Source organism: Thalassophryne amazonica, chromosome 8, assembly GCF_902500255.1.
Source record: "Thalassophryne amazonica chromosome 8, fThaAma1.1, whole genome shotgun sequence".
In the NCBI taxonomy this organism is placed as follows: Eukaryota; Metazoa; Chordata; class Actinopteri; order Batrachoidiformes; family Batrachoididae; genus Thalassophryne; species Thalassophryne amazonica.
This window is the reverse complement of record NC_047110.1, coordinates 26,970,915-26,986,558: the sequence shown is the minus strand read 5'-3', so window position 1 is coordinate 26,986,558 and position 15,644 is coordinate 26,970,915.

Below are 15,644 nucleotides of genomic sequence, written 5' to 3'. Positions count from 1 at the left end.
GAGTTGGCGCTCTACGAATTGAATAAATTTAATCAAACTGGAAATCCTCTGCCCATCTTTGCTCCGCACTCATTCTTCAAGCATACTGCTTTTGTATCAAGATTGCAGTCACCAATTGACATCCCCTATTTATTTTATTTATGTTACCTCATTACTAGCCCAAAATTGCTCCATCCCAATTTCTTTGGAATGTGTTCCAAGCCTGAAATGCAGGGTGTATGTTACCAAATGAAATGAAGCCAATCGCGGGGCCAATGCCGTCGTATACGACGGCTAAGACCAAGCTTTACTAAATTATAAATAACTTTTTAATAATATGAGATAGAAACTTACTTTTATTTTGCTGAAAAGTTAACTCCGTGGACTTTCGATCCACTGTCGGCCATCTTTGTACACCTCATAGAAGCTGTGTGATGACATGCACAATGTGAGTGTCCAATCGGAATTGGTTCACCATCACATGGTTTTCCAAAATCCAATCGTAGGGCAGATTCACCTCACGTGAAAGGCCAAAGATCATTTTCAGGAGCGATATGTTAGTAGTTGGCCCATTTGAATAGCCGCCTCGGTGCTCCAATTAGTACATACTATTGGGCTCCAAATGCTCCCTGCGCTATTACGCACAGCAATCAGTGAAAGCCTCTGATGACAATCTCACATGTTCAAACAAAGAGTGTGTAACTATCATGATTGCTCCACTAGTTTGCATGTGAATGTTACTGGATAACTCTGTTGCTTTTACCATGAAGACAAAAAAACGCATAGACCATTTTGTATATATTGTTCAAAATGTGCATTTGTGTTTATTGTTTGAACCTTTTTGTTGTACAGTCTTTCACACAAGACCTCAAATTACCTTTATAAAGTGTCAAAACAATTGTTTATTATAGTTTTCTGTGTGTTTTGAATAAATGTGTGTGAAAAATTATTTTCCACTTTACTTTTTACTTCCTTATTTTTGATTGTAAACCTTTATTACACTTATAAAACACAACAAAAGCATATATATATATATATAATGAAAGCACAGGTTGTCCTGAAAAAAGAGACATAAAACTTGATTGTGGGAGAGCTGTTAGCTGTTAACAGCAATAATAAAACATTTATGCCAGGCGAGTGAACTTTCCAAAAAATGCCCTTGGACCCCAAAGGGTTAAAACATGAAATATCGTTGACTCAGACTGTCTGCACTGAAACAGAAGTCAATGTAAGAATCAGTGTTTTGTTGTAGCATTGTTTGTTTTTTGCAGTTTCATTCCTAGATTTTTCTGATTTGGGGTTGTTGTAATAACCATTTACTTGTCATGTTCAATAAAACTGATGTGTAAAACTCAATCAAAAACTAGTAAGAATCCACATCGCAATAAATTACTTTTCAAGCCAGGTGGTAACTCAGGCTTACAATCAGGGGTCTGGTTATGAGATTTCGGAACAGCATCTGATGTATCTACGCTACCTGTTATGGTTACACAGAGGATATCCCCAAAGCAGCACACAGAACACAAGCATTTCAGATAAAAAGGATTTATTAACAGATTTAGAAGGACTGTGGAAATGTGCAGACAGTGTTTAGAGAAAGATGAGGGTTGAGGTAGGAAGCACGCTTTCAGGAAGACATGTTGTGTGGGCCGCCAGAAGAGGAGGTACTGCTGGCCCACCACCAGAGGGCGCCCTGCCTGAAGTGCGGGCTTCAGGCACGAGAGGGCGCTGCCGCCACAGACATAGCCGGGAGTGACAGCTGTCACTCATTATTTCCTGACAGCTGTCACTCATTCATGCTTCATCATCTCACTCCATAAAACCCAGACGTCATCTCCACCTCATCGCCGAGATATCGTACTTCTATGGAGGTAACCTTTTCAGCCTGCAGATTCAGATAAGTGGTTACACAGACGCTGCACGAGTGTGTGTTAGAGGTGGAGGTGGCATTCCCACCGTTGTTGTTATGGGGTGTACACAAACCCACACTTGACTGTCTTTGCTCTTCGCCAGCAGTACCAGATCCGACAGTCGGGGACGGTGATCACCTGGGAATTCGGGACTTGGCGGCTCCAGTATTCACCGGGTTCGGTGGCGGCGGAAATCGTGTGGTTCCAGCTCTTCTCAGGACAGACGTCTTCTATCCTCGAGCCTGCCCACACGTCACCTTTGTGGATTGCCTGTTATCAGATTCTGAGATTGTCTGTATATTCATTGTGCACCTTCACAACATTAAATTGTTACTTTTTGGCTCATCTATTGACCGTTCATTTGCGCCCCCTGTTGTGGGTCCTTGTCACTACACTTTCCCCAACAAGACAGTTAGTTAGTTAATCCTCTTGCACTCTTGGCATGTGGAGCCAACAATGGAAAACAGATGTCTCCATCTGGGTCTATCCTGGACAATATACAACCCCAATTCCAATGAAGTTGGGATTTTGTGTAAAATGTAAATAAAAACAGAATACAGTGATTTGCAAATCCTCTTCAACCTACATTCAATTGAATACACCACAAAGACAAGATATTTAATATTCATACTGATAAACTTCATTGTTTTTCTGCAAATATTTGCTCATTTTGAAATGGATACCTGCAAAAAAGTTAGGATGGTGCAACAAAAGACTGGGAAAGTTGATGAATGCTCAAAGAACACCTAACTGGAAACAGGTGAGTGTCATGATTGGGTATACAAGGAGCATCCCCAAAAGGCTCAGCCGTTCACAAGCAAAGATGAGGTGAGGATCACCACTTTGTGAACAACTGTGTGAAAAAAACAGTCCAGCAGTTTAAGAACAATGTTTCTCAATGTTCCATTCCAAGGAATTTAGAGATTCCATCATCTACAGTCCATAATATAATCAGAAGATTCAGAGAATCTGGAGAACTTTCTACACGTAAGTGGCACTGCTGAAAACCAACACTGAATGCCTGTGGTACTGCATTAAAAAGAAACATCACTGTATAAAGGATCTTACTGCATGGGCTCAGGAACACATAAGAAAACTATTGTCAGTTAACACAGTTCGTTGCTACATCTACAAGTGCAAGTTAAACTCTACCATGCAAAGTGAAAGACATACATCAACAACATCCAGAAACACTGTTGCTTTCTCTGAGCCTGAGCTCATTTGAAATGGACAGATGCAAAGTGGAAAAGTGTGCTGTGGTGCTGAGCCTCTGGGTCACCTCCAGTCAGCTTGCTGGGGGTCAAAGTCCAGAATGGCTCATGTTGGCTGTTCCATGGGCATGCATATGACATGGTCATACCATCACACATGCTGCATTGCTGCATGGTGGGATGCCGGGAGCTGTTGGTCTGCTCTCTCAGAGTCTGGTTGGTTATGGGTATAAGTGATTATGTGTCTATCATCTGTGCCCACTCTCCATGCAATGTGGATTTGAGTCAGGGAGGATATCTGGTGTAGCAGGGTTTTGGTTTTGAATGGGCTATTGGTTCCAACAAATTTTCAGTCTGTAGTTTTTTGTTTTTTTTAACCTTGGTATAATTTCATTTTGAGCCCATGAAAAAAATCAAGTTCTAATTTGTTCAAAGTGTCTTTAGAAACAAAAAGGAAAAAGTACTGAGTGAAATTCAAAATGACTATTATCCCACTTTGGTTCTGGCAGATTTTTTTTGTCTGATGATCACAACAGTTTGGGAAGCCTTATTGTTGGGTAATGGTTATGGTTATGTGACATTTACAACACTTTTATGCATTTCTGGTTTGTTTAATGTGTAACTTCTATGTCTAATAGCAATATAATATCAAAAGCCTCGCTCCAAGAGAACACTGCACACAAACTGTTCTGCTAATGTCAATATGTGATTTTAGAACTCCTTTGTGGCTTCAGAGACGGCCAACAGCGGGCTGAGTCGGGCCTATAGCGGCGGCTAGCATTGGGCTGAGTCGGGCCAACAGTGGCAGCCATCCATGATATGGAAAGAAGAACTGAAGATTTGGAGCAAGAATGGATGATGTAATTATAAATGGTTTAGACACTACTCATCGGAGTTATGCCAGTATTACAGCTGGCAAGTGCAAGGACGGGGAGGACGCACCATCAGAGGAGCTACGAACACTGGAATGGCAAGTAATGCAATTTCTTGAAAGCAAAGAGATAAGAATTCATCCAAACAGTGTTGCAGCATATCATACACTTCCTCGCCAGAACAGCAAGACAAAACCAGCAATTGTGGTTTGTTTTGTGAATCGAAAGCATAAAAATGACCTGTTGAGACAAGCAAAATATCTTAAAGGAACTGGTGTGTACGTAAATGAACATCTAACAAAAAAGAATGATGAAACTGCCAGACAGGCAAGGTTCCTGAGAAAACTGAACAAAATTCAAGCAACGTGGACAAGAAACTGCAAAGTAATGATCCGACTGAAGGGAACACCAGAGGAAGCAAAGGTGATTGTGATAAGAGAACTAAAAGAACTTGATCAATATAAATGAGAACATGCTCAGTATTCAGGGAGTATCATTGACAAGAATTCTGTGATTGATGGAGAGTGATACTTACACTAAAACATGGTCACATATGATAGTATAGTAGAGGATTTAGATGACAAGATATACAACATAGATAGGGATACAGATCACAATTTATCAATCCTTGAAAATAATAACTGTGATTATTATACTGAGGAGCAGTTTATGAATAAGATAATGATGAAGGGTAACCTATCCATTATTCACTTTAATAGAAGAAGTTTAAATTGTAATTTATCTAAAATAGAAGATTACTTAAAACAGTTTAAAGACAATTTTACTATAATTGCTGTGTCTGAAACCTGGATAAAGAATGATGAGTTAGATGAACTTCAGATCGAAGGATATGATTTATTGTAAATAGAAAAAATAAAAGAGGTGGGGAGGGTAGCTTTGTATATCAACTCATCCGTGAGGTGCAAAGTCGTTAGCAATATGACATCAGTGGTTGATAATATAATGGAAATTATAACTGTGGAAATAGTAAATGAGAAATCAAAAAATGTACTTGTGAGCTGTGTCTATAGAGCACCAGGAACTAAGGTAGAGTCATTCATTGACATTAGAACTGTTTGACCAAATCCAAGCCAAATAAGTGTTTTTGTGTGGTGATTTCAACATCGATATGGATAGTGGACTTCACTCTTTTGATGTTTTTACTGATAAAATGTTTAGTTTGTGTCTATTTCCAATGATATCAAAACCAACAAGAATCACATCTCAGAGTGAGACTATAAATGACAATATATTTACTAATATAATCGTTGGAAAAGTAGTGAGCGGAATCTTAATAACAGATGTGAGCGATCACTTACCTGTGTTTGCTATATATGAAAAAAATTGCTATAATATTAAGGAAACCACCAATAAAATAAAAGTCAGCGACGGATCCGAAAAAGCATTACAGGCACTAAAGGAAGACCTTAAAAAGCAGAATTGGGATGGAATTCCAATTCTAATAAATGATGTCAATAAAGCATATGATGCATTTATGAAAATTTTCACAATGTTGTATCATAAAAACTGTAAACTGATGCATTTTGCCAGGAGGGATGATGTTGAGAAACCATGGATGACTAAAGGGATAAGAAATGCCTGCAAAAAGAAAAAAATAATTTATATAAATGTTACTTAAAATCAAGGTCACAAGATGATGAGGTTAGATATAAGAGGTATAAAAATAAAATAGCAGAGATAATAAAAAAGCACAAAAAGGAATATTATGGTAAATTACTTGATAAAAATAGGAAAAACATAAGAGCTACATGGAGAGTAATTAATAATGTAATAAAAAAATCACAAAGAGAAACCAGTGATTCCAAATTATTTTGTGAAAGAAAATGTATGCATACAAGATAAGACAAAAATAGTGAATAGTTTTAATGATTTTTTTGTAAGGGTGGGCCCAAATTTAGCGGCTAATATTCCAAAAACAATGGGTGAAACTGCAGTTGGAAGTCTAATCATGGACAATGTGAACAGCATCTTTCTTGGCAAGGTTGAAAAGGAAGAGATACTGAACGTCGTGGGTGGTTGTGCAAGCAAGAGATCAACAGATTGTCATGATCAAGACATGTTTCTAATTAAGAACATTATTGAATCAGTCATTGTACCATTTACTTATATTTGTAATCTGTCATTTTCAACGGGAACTTTTCCTGATAGTATGAAAACAGCTAAGGTAATTCCACTATATAAAAGTGGGGATAAACATGTATTTTCTAATTACAGACCAGTTTCCTTGCTTCCACAATTTTCCAAGATATTAGAGAAATTATTTGTAAATCGATTGGATAAGTTCCTTGATAAATATAACATTCTAAGTAATATTCAGTATGGTTTTCGAACTAGTCACTCTACAGCCATGGCAATTATGGAACTAACTGAAGAAATATGCACTGCAATAGACAATAAGGATTTTTTTGTGAGCATTTTTGTGGACTTTAAAAAAGCTTTTGATACCGGTGACGATACTTTACTTCTTCAAAAATTAAATAAAAATGGAATCAGAGGGGTCACAAATGGGTATCAAGCTATCTAGTTAACAGAAAATAGTTTGTACAGGTAAACAATGTAAGATCTGGATTATTAAGTGTTACCTGTGGGGTACCTCAGGGGTCGGTCCTTGGACCAAAACTTTTTACACTGTATGTCAATGATATTGTTAATGTATCTAAGATGTTACATTGTATTCTGTTTGCTGATGATACCACATTTTTCTATTCTGGTAAAAATTTACATGTGTTAAGAGTAGTCAAAAAAGAATTCATGGGAATAAAAACTTGACTTGACTTTAATAAATTATCGCTTAACTTTCACAAAACTAATTTTATGATATTTAGTAATAAAGATAAAAGTATGAATACCCCAATTATTATAGATGGTGTAGAAATTAAGAGTGATGGAAACAATTTCTGGGTGTCATGATTGATGAGAACCTGAGTTGGAAATCACATATTAACTATAACTATATATTATTTTTTTCAAAAACCATATGGATTTGAATCACGTGATTGCGTCAGACAAGCTTGAACCCTCGTGCGCATGCATGAGTTTTTCCACGCCTGTCGGTTGCGTCATTCGCCTGTGAGCAGGCTTTGAGTGAGGAGTGGTCCACCCCCTCGGTGGATTTTCATTGTCAGGAAATGGCGGAATGATTTGGGCTTTTTTTCCATCAGAATTTTTTCAGAAACTGTTAGAGACTGGCAGCTGGAAACCATTCTAAAAATTAATATGGCTTTCAGTGAAAATTTTACGGGCTTCACAGAGAATAAGTACTGTTACTACAGCTTTAAGGACGGCTTTAAGGACACTCGGCGCGCCGCGCTCCGTGCTGCCATCGAGAGCCACAAACCACCGGATAATTTCTAAATGGATGGCTCTGTGGAGCCGGGACCATCGTGTGCACTTTCTCTGGTTATCACAACAGCTGGACATCAACCATTTTCCAGAAGATTTCACTTTTAACAAGAGATTTTGTCATGGAAAGCCGAGCGGAGGCTTCGCGCGTCACGGCCGATTTGCTGATGGAGTAAGACAAAGGAACACCTCCATTTTGGTCTCACAGGACGGCTTTGAGATGGTGTTCAGACAGCTGTCGGTGGTTTTTCCATCGAGTGATTATCCGAGAAATTGTGGATGTGCCTGGACATGCCAGAACATGTCCCGTGAGGCTTCATCACGGTTTTGCTGTGCGCCATGCGGCACCGCCGCGACGCCTCCGCTCCTCTTTCCATGACAAAAACTCCTGTAACAGTGGAATGTGCAATTCATTTCCAAACTGGACGCTGTGTTTTATCCGGAACGTCGTCTGACTAGCACAGGAATTGTGAAAAGATGTGGACATCAGCACTTTTTCGGCACATTGAGACAGACGTGCAGAGGAATTCTGCGCGTCCTTAAAGCTGTAGTAACAGTCCTTATTCTCTGTGAAGCCCGTAACATTTTCACCGAAAGCCAGATAAATTTTTCGAATCGTTTCCAGCTGCCAGTCTGTAACAGTTTCTAAAAAAATTCTGATGGAAAAAAAGCCCAAATCATTCCGCCATTTCCTGACAATGAAAATCCGCTGAGGGGGCTGGACCACTCCTCACTCAAAGCCTGCTCACAGGCGAATGACGCAACCGACAGGCGTGGAAAAACTCACGCATGCGCACGAGGGTTCAAGCTTGTCTGACGCAGTCACACGTGATTCAAATCCATATGGTTTTTGAAAAAAATAATAAGGTCGGATACTTTTCTAATAGACCTCCTACAAAGAATAAATTATTAAAAATGATTGCTATACTACACAAAGTAAAAGAGATGTTAGATGAGAAAGGACTATATATATTATACTGTTCTATGATTGTTCCTACTGTATTGAAATATGGGGAAATGCCTGCAAAACATTTTCACTTTTCATTTTATAGAAAAGAGCAATAAGGTTAATTAGTCGGAGGCATTATAGAGAACACACAAGTCCAATATTCCTGCAGTTACATTTGTTGAAATTTCATGACCTGGTTGATTACACTATTCTCCAGACAATGTTTAAGGTCACAAAAAAATACTACCAACTAACATCCAGAACAAATTTTAAAAAAGAGAAAGCCAGTACAACTTAAAAGGAACAGACATATTTAATAAACCAAGATTCAGAACTAAACTGAAGGAACGTTGCATTTCTATCAAGGGAGTCAGTTTATGGAATAATCTGAACAAGGAAATTAAAGATGCTAAATCAAGCAATATATTTAAAAAGGCAGTTAAAATTAATATGATTCAGAAATACGACCTGATGTAATAATGAAACCGCATGTATATTTTTACTGTTTATTTTTCTTTTCCTTTTGTAGATATTCTGATTGTAATGTTAATAATGTGATTATTATTTAATTTGGAAGTTAATCTTCTGTAAAAAAAAGGGGTAGATAATATAAGTTCGCTTCTTTCTACCCCCTTTCATTCAGGTGTACTGTTACGTTTGTTATGTTTTCTTTTGGAATGATTTTTGGTTGTGTGGTTGGAACTGAATGAAATAAAATGAATGAAATGAAATGAAAAAGTGTAAGAGAGAAACTGCTGTATGAGTTTATGGTTGGTTTTATTTTCTGTATTTTTTTTCCAAAACACATGATGAGGAGTGAGATTGACATGACGAATTGGTTGAGAACATGATACTCAGATCAGTTCTGATAATGATAACGATGCTCATCAGTATCTACAGTGGTAACTGCAGAGGGTTTATTTTCCTTCTCGGTGGGCCTCACGAGGTTCATGATTATTTAATAGTCCTGCCCAGTGATGCTGGTGCTTGTTTCCACAGAATAACATGACTGGATTGGGGATGTATTTTAGATAAAACACCAGTGTATTGCTGGTTGCTTCCCCAGCTGGCAATCAGCTGGGTGGAAATGAAATGTCTTGTCCAAGGACACAGACAGTTATCATTGACAGTGTTGCGGCTTTTCTGTGTTGTGTTGTTTGTTGACTCCTCCCACTTGCTCGTCTCGGGGCATAAATTCATGATCTCCAGCATGGGAGGTGGATACTCTGACCAGTCGGCTAAAAGCCAGGTTTGAGCCAGAGTATCAGTAAGCCACCGTGCTGCCTGCTTGACAAGTTGACAAACTGACATCCAACTGAACACCAAAAAGGCCAAAGACAACTTTTGGTCATGTCACTTTGATTAATATCAAGTTGTCATATTCAAGACAACCCAAAAAATATTGTGTAATTATGTTGCAGATGCACAATAACTGAGGAAAGACCATAAGTAAGGTTATAATAATGTGATATTGATAGAAACAATGTTTATCACCTGACCCGTGATGATGACTCAGAACCTTCTTTAATCACAGTCACTTGTGGTCAATTCTGCATTTTAATGACGTATTATCGGAGATTTTTAGCATGATACTTTTTAGGAGGTGTCATGTAGCTCCAAAGTACTTCTGAAGGTCATTTTTTCATGTGATTCCCATCATTTTCCTTTCTTGCGTGTTTTAATCACAACAGTGAAGACGATCTGTAAACCAAATAATGCTCCAACTCACTAACTGAAATAAAACTCACAGCTCGATATTTCTTGTATTGCTTCTGTTTGCAGAATATTGCAAATGACATATTCTCACCTCCACCAAGGTTGTTACATTCTCTTGTGTGTAGTTTACCAAATGTTCTCCCATATACTTTTATCAGTTTCATTATTTACAAAAAAACAAAAAAACAGCAGAATACAATCGGTTAAGTGACACTTCGAGGTGGGCTGAAGGACGATTTGCACATTGAACATTACCTCCAATATGCAGCCTGCATCAGAACAATCATCACTCATAAAGCTATGCATACGGTTGAAGACAAAAACAAACATACATATAAAAAGCATTAAAATTGTTATGATGCTGGGATTTCAGCGCTCCTTATTTTATTTCCTCTTCATCAGTTAAGAGGGAAATGAGAACAAAATCCACAAATGAGGCCCACTGAGTCTGTTTTCAATCCGGCATTATCCATGGAATGAGAGGGAGCCCAGTGGAATAGTGCAGTTACAAGGAGTAGAAGTGGTGAAAGTAGATGAGTTTAAATATTTGGGGTCAACTGTTCAAAGTAATGGAGAGTGTGGTAGAGAGGTGAAGAAGAGAGTGCAGGCAGGGTGGAGTGGGTGGAGAAAGGTGGCAGGAGTGATTTGTGACCGAAGAATATCAGCAAGAGTGAAGGGGAAAGTTTACAAAACAGTAGTGAGACCAGCTATGTTGTATGGTTTAGAGACAGTGGCACTAACAAAAAGACAGGAGGCAGAGCTGGAGGTGGCAGAGCTGAAGATGTTGAGATTCTTTTTGGGAGTGACAAGAATGGACAAGATTAGGAATGAACATATCAGAGGGACAGCTCAGGTGGGACGGTTTGGAGACAAAGTCAGAGAGGCGAGATTGAGATGGTTTGGACATGTGCAGAGGAGGGACCCAGGGTATATAGGGAGAAGGATGCAGAGGATGGAGCCACCAGGCAGGAGGACAAGAGGGAGACCAAAGAGGAGGTTCATGGATGTGCTGAGAGAGGACATGCAGGTGGTTGGTGTGACAGAGGAAGATACAGAAGACAGGGTGAGATGGAAACGATTGATCTGCTGTGGCGACCCCTAAGTGGAACAGCCGAAAGACAAAGAAGAAGAATTATCCATGGAAGATTAATGCGCACCTTATTGTCTGTGGGAGCGCACCAAATCTGCCCCCAAGAAACTAACACAGGTGATTAATTATTACAATCATTTCACGCTCCTCTTAAAACCATGAAGTGTAAAATGAATGACTCCTTATTGTGCTGCAGATGTTTTTCAAGTAATGCTGTCAGAGATTATAAATGGAGCCATAAACTCTGAAAATTATTTAATTAAATTGAATGAAAATAATCCATTTATCTGGATGATTCTTCCTACTGTGGTAAACATGGAAATAATGGCAAACATCCATGTACATATGGATGATTTGCAAAGGGAGTTGATAAATATACAGAATTGGGACAACACAACCTTCTCTGATACTCAAAAACTATTAATATTACAAGTCATAAATGTGACTTTTAGTCACTGCTTGAAAGAAACATTATGATTACCAGCTCATCCATATATTAAGAGCCAAGTGGCCTCTGTGTGCGTGTGTGTATGGCTTTGATCACAGAGAAACTGGGGAGAGCCGTCATATGCTGTTTGGTATGCTTATGTATCTTGGGTCAGGGATGAACGCCGTGAAAATGGAAAGTTGACATGACTTAAGAGAGATTAGGGATACTAGCTAACAACTGTGCGCAATGGATGTTGATGATTAATTTCTGGACTCACACACCATTCCAGCAGGGGGCAGTAAATCATCTTTATAATATGGCTGCGGCTATGCGCACTCTGATTGGCTGATTACTGGTTAGCTATTTTCCTATATCCACACCGGTTACTCCATTTCCATGACAAAAACTCCTGTAACAGTGGAATGTGCCGTTCATTTCCAAACTGGACGCTGTGTTTTATCCGGGACGTCGTCTGACTAGCACAGGAATTGTGAAAAGACGTGGTCCTTAAAGCTGTAGTAACAGTCCTTATGGCGCATGGTGCAAAGCAACGCTGTGATGAAGCCTCACGGGACATGTTCTGGCATGTCCAGGCACATCCACAATTTCTCGGATAATCACTCGATGGAAAAACCACCGACAGCTGTCTGAACGCCATCTCAATTTAGCTACAATACTGAACAATGGATGTTGATAATTACATTCTGGACTCACACTGCATTCCAGCAGGGTGCAGTAAATCATCTATATACTGTATTAAAAGGGTGTATGCATGTGTGTGTGATTGCATTTTGTAAATTCAATGTAAGTAGATAATACACATAATTGTAAATACATCAAAAATACATGGATGACACAAGAAAATGAAAACATTGTCATTGTGGTTCATTTAAAATTCAAATGTATTAATTTATATAGCACCAACTCACAACAAGGTCGCCTTAAGGCACTTCACACAACACAACTCGGAAAACAGAACAAAATGAACTAAAACATTAAAAACATAATAGAGTAAAACCATAAAAGAGTAAAAAGAATAAAAAAAACACATAATAACATAATTGTTGTGTGTTGGGGGGTGTGGCTGGATGTGGATTTGGTGTTCTTTTCTTTTCTTTGCTCTCCAGGTGGCATGAGAACTGATTTGTCTGTGGAGAAGGTGCTGGCTGAAGAATCCTTCACCCTCATCAACATCATGTGCAGCACCTGTGAATGGTGCTCACGTGCAGCCTTGAAGACTTTCAGCTGAAGCAGATAATTGGATGGCGTTCTGCATTTAAGTCATGTGTGTGTCTTTTGAAGGTTATTAGTTGTAACTGCTAATTTACCTCACCTCTTCTATGCTTCGCAGAGAGTCGGTTTGTTGTGTCCACCTGGGGGGTGTTTGGCGGTGGTAGTGGGTCCAGGAGTGCCGGGCTTCGATCCTTTTTGGCGCTGGAGAGCGTGCCAGCCTTCACTCCACCAGAAGAACGCTATTTCTGTTTTTACACTTTTTATGCACTCGTGGGTGAAATAAATATATTGTCTTTGGAACCGCTTTTCTGGTTGTTTGTAGCACTGGGTTCCGTCTGACGCAGGTCCGCTCCTCAACCCGCGTCGACACATAACAGTAGTTCCCGGCCATTCCATAATGGACCCAGCGGCAGAGGCGGTTCCTTTTGCCGAAAAAGTTCAAGAACACTTGGAGAAAATATGGGAGCAATTACAGCATCTCGCAAACCAAATTAAACAAACAGACGCCCGTGTTACGGAGCTCGCAGCGCAAGCCGTTCCGCTTCCTGCTGCTCCGGCTGCGGCATCATCGATACCGGTGCAGATAACTCCGTCACCCAGAGATTCGGCGTCCGAACCGATCATATGTCATCCGGAGCCTTATGCGGGAGACGTCGAAGCCTGTGCTTCGTTTTTGATGCAATGTTCTCTGGTTTTTGCTCAGCGACCGGCTTCCTTCTCTTCTGATGGGAGTCGTGTGTCATATGTGACAAATTTGCTCCGAGGTGACGCCTTAGCTTGGGTCACAGCGTTGTGGAGTAACAACTCGCCATTGTTGGGATCCTTTGAGGCTTTCTCCCGGGAGTTCCGACTGGTTTTTGACCATCCGGTGAAAACGAATACCGTTGCTCAACGGTTGCTGAATCTCAGGCAGGGGAGGCGGAGTGCGGCGGAGTATTCCGTGGACTTTCGGATTTTTTCTGCTCAGTCAGGTTGGAATGCCGCAGCTTTGCGAGGCGTGTTTGTGGATGGGTTAAATGAGTCAGTGATAGACGAGCTAGCAGTCCGTGACGAGCCAGGCGATTTAGATGAGCTAATATCGTTGGTGATTCGTCTAGATGATCGGATGAAGGAGCGTGGACGCGAGAGAGGACGCCCATCAGAGCGGGTTTTTTCGTCTCGGGGCTTTCCCCAACACAGATCTGGGCCGCCTCTTCTTCACCCCACTGAGGCTCCTCCGACGGGACTACTGGCTCCTCCTGTTGACGAGCCCATGCAGCTCGGACGAGCAGAGAGTACTGTATTGCCCCGACATAGAAACGTCAAGACAAAGAATGGTGACGTATCGCCAAGTGTTCTGGTACAGGCAAAATAACACAAAAAAAAAAAAAAAAAATCTAGTATGGGTTAATGTTTTGTTTTCTTTAGACAGGGGATATAATGTGTTTGGGGAGTTTGAGGCATGTCTGGTGGAGTGAATGTTAGGCGGTTAGAAGCCCGCCTGGGCTCACTTAATCGTTAATTTTTTGTGATTTTAGGTATTTTCTGTTTGGGTTTTTGGGTTGTTTTATTTTGTTGTTTTTTATTTCCCTACATTCCTACCCCAACCTCACTTGCCCCAAGACCGTTCGTCTTGTGGGTTGTGGGGGTGGTGCAGGTTGGTCACGCTGAGTGTTCTCAGAAGACCTCTGCACCTAGGGGGGGGGGGTGTTAGGGGCGTTTTTCTTGGTTTGGTTAGGGCCCGGTTCCACTCCAGCCTCTGTGAGCCTTTGTACCGTTCGTCATTGGTGTTGCCGGGGTGTGGTGCATCGGGAACATGCCTCAGTCGGAGGGGTGGGCCGATCTGTTGCCGTTCGCCATTTCGGTAGTTCCACCCCTCCCGAGAGGCTGGGGTATGGTCGAGTTGGGGCACCGGACGTATTCCGGTTTCCGCTGCGCCTTGGGGTTGGGGCTGGGTTAGTTTTTCCTGTTCCCTTCCCCGGCTTAATGTTTTGAGCCGTTCGCCGAAATTGAGCCACCATGGGGCTCTGGGAGGGACCTGGGGTCTTTCGGGGTGCCGGGGAAGGTAACAGGGTTTCCGGTTGTTTTATTTGCCCCCGGGGTTGTTTAGGTAGTCCTCCGGGGGTTGGACTTTGATTTTGTTTGTTTCCTTCCGGGTTCCACCTCCAGGGTTGATGGGACGGTCCTCTGGGGGGGAAATTGACTTGTGGGGCCGACTAGCCAGGTGTGGCCGGGTCTGGGGTTCCGGGGTTGTGGGGAGGGTGCCTCCTGGGGTTTGATGGTACGGTCCTCTGGGGGGCGCCGTTTGCTCCATGTATACCTGGGGACCTTTGTGGGATTCCGGTTCTGGCTATTACTCCTGCAACCGGCGGTAAAGGCCTTCTGGGGGGGGTTGGGCTCTGCAGGTCGTTCTGGGGGGGTTGTTTGTTATTTTTCTTTTATGCATTTATGTTTGTATTGTGTTTGTGGGGCTGTGTTGGGTTTTTGCGTTTGGGAGTTTTTCTTTTCTTCCCGGGGTTAGATGGGACGGTCCCCTGGGGAGGTTTTGGGTGGGTTTTATGTTTTTTCTTGTGTGTTGAATTATACTAGGGACTGTTTTGGGGTTTTTGTTGATGCCAGCCGGCCTTCCAGCTGCGGTGCCCTGTCCTGCTGTCTGTGGTGGACCTTGGGAGCGTGGTGCTGTCTGCTTCCTGACGAGGACCCCGGAGGGAGGTGCTGTTCTCGGGCCTGGTCTGTTCGGTCGCCGGGAGGCTTCCCGTTAAAGGGGGGGTATTGTTGTGTGTTGGGGGGTGTGGCTGGATATTTTGGTGTTCTTTTCTTTTCTTTGCTCTCCAGGTGGCATGAGAACTGATTTGTCTGTGGAGAAGGTGCTGGCTGAAGAATCCTTCACCCTCATCAACATCATGTGCAGC